This window comes from Gavialis gangeticus, unplaced genomic scaffold, assembly GCF_001723915.1.
Source record: "Gavialis gangeticus isolate Ggan-Ray unplaced genomic scaffold, GavGan_comp1, whole genome shotgun sequence".
Classification (NCBI taxonomy): Eukaryota; Metazoa; Chordata; order Crocodylia; family Gavialidae; genus Gavialis; species Gavialis gangeticus.
Window position 1 is genome coordinate 4038115 of NW_017729000.1, and position 2262 is coordinate 4040376.

Below are 2262 nucleotides of genomic sequence, written 5' to 3' on the forward strand. Positions count from 1 at the left end.
GCTTGCTTGTGGATAGGTCAAGGCTTCCTCATGTGTATTCATGAACTGTACTTTTCTTAGGAGTAGATCTTCATTTACGTATTTCTGTGTTACTCACCGGGTGCATCTACATGTTCATTAATGCGCATTAAACACTGCTCATTTAGTTTAGTACTTGCTTAATACTAGTACTAAGCTAGTGCACTAATACTAGTGCAGTTATTTTGTGAGGCTTACTGTGCATTAGCTTAATACCGCTGTGCAGTCGGCTGTTAGCACGGTTTTGAACCGCCACGTGACTGCGCAGTGTTATTAGGCTAATGCACAGTAAGCGTCTCATGTAGACACACCCACCGAGCACAAAAGGGACCAGAAACAAACCCCCACGTCCAAGTAACTGGAACGTGCAGAAAGGCTTTATCAATTGTACAATCTGCTGAGCCACAGAGAGCACAAGTCTCAGCTGTTTCCTCTGTAATATTATCCAAAAGAGCCTTTTTGCTGGGCAATCATGTTGTCAAGGGACAGGGGGATGGCCCTGGAGGAAGCACCATAAAAACCTCCCAGGGGCGCACGCAAAAGCAGGTTTTGGGATTAGGGTAGCTGGAGCTGAATCCTTCTGTCCTAGCTGGTGGGAAAGGACAGGGCTGTGCAGGAAGGAGCCGGGTCATAGTCTCGGTGAGCCCTCGTGGGAGCAGGGGAAGGCCTTCCTGTGCCTCAGTTTCCCCTGTTGTATGACAGGGAGAGACTATTTCTTTTTTCTCTTGGCTGAGACTGGAAAGCCTTGGGGACAGCCGCAGGGGAGTGCAGTGGTGCAGTTGCACCCCCCTTTGATTCTGGGTCTACCCAAAGTTTAAAGCCAACTGCCTGGCCACGGCAGCAGCATTTCTACGTAGGCAGCAACACCGGAGTCAGTTGACTTCATGATGATCTACCCGATTCCTTTTATACTCTTCATTCCCCATGTGTTAATGACCCTCTCTCCTTTTTAATGGCCTCAATGCTCCACTAATTAAGCTCCCTTTTCTTCTGCAGTTCTGCTCTGTTAGCTGCTCCTGGTCACGCAGCTTCTGTTTCACAGCCCGGCAGATCTTTTTTTCCCATTTTAGCTAAAAAGCATCGACGCTGGTGTGGAAATAACTTGCAGTGAAGCATGGGGTGCACCGTCAAGAGGCTCAGGAAGGTTAGATCTTGTCCGCTGAACCTGCAAGAGACTCACATTGAATATTAATGACTACAGGTCTAATGAAAGAACATCTTTTGGTTATTTTTTTGCCTCGTTCGTTGGGTTTTTTGGAAACAGGATAAGCTGTAGCAAATCAATACACATTCCAAGGATGTTTGATTTGTTTTTGCTTCCATCTTCAGCTGACTCAGCCAGCCCTTGCCTATGAGTGAAGCAGTAAGTCAGTTGTCGAAGCTAGTACATAGAAAGTAGGTAGGGGTTTATGATTTTGCATCTCAGACATTACAAGGATGAGGGGTCACAAAAATGAAACGGGAAGGTAGTTAAGTTGAAAACTAACATAAGGAGGTTCTTGTTCACACCACGTGCCATTAACGAGTGGAGCTCGTTGCCCCAGACGTGAGAGTTTAGCCAGATTCACACTGGCATTGGAGGCATTTGTGCAGGAACGGGACATCAGTTGCTATCGAGCCATGGGCTCCGAATCAGTGTCCCAAACCTTAAATGCTGGAGGCTGCAAGGGATAGATGAATGGGGGGAAAAACCTTGCTCAGACCCGTTCACTCTCCCTTCCAGCCTCCGCGCTCTGCTGCTGCGTGACAGGGTTTTTGCACGAGTGTTTCCGAGCCCTCATCCGAATCCGCGCAGGTCTCCCTGCCCGTGGCCTCGTGGCTCTCGGGTTTCAGAGGCAGCACCCTGCTCTGGGCCGTGGTGATTTCCCAGCTCCTCATTGCTGCGCAGGCCAGCTGGAGATGGCGGGGGGAGGATGTGAGGTTTCTTCTTGCGGGGAGGCAGATTTCCCAGCCAAGTCTAGGCCTTCAGGCCGTCCATCACTGCAGCCAGATGGGCTGGTACCCTGCTCCCCCTTGCTCAGCGCGATTGCCCTGGGCGCGCCCACCTCAGTGCAGGCCTCTGCACGCGCCCTTGCTGAACCTGAGGTGATGGCGCAAGCCTGTGCGCGGGCCGCCAGAGGGGCGCTGCGCGTCCCTTTTGTTCGCGCCTCGTTGCCGGCGGGGAGGAGCGCGCCCGCCCGCACCAGGTGCACCCCGGGGCCGGGCGGAGCGAGCGGCTGCGCCGCCTCCCGAGAGCGGGGCGGC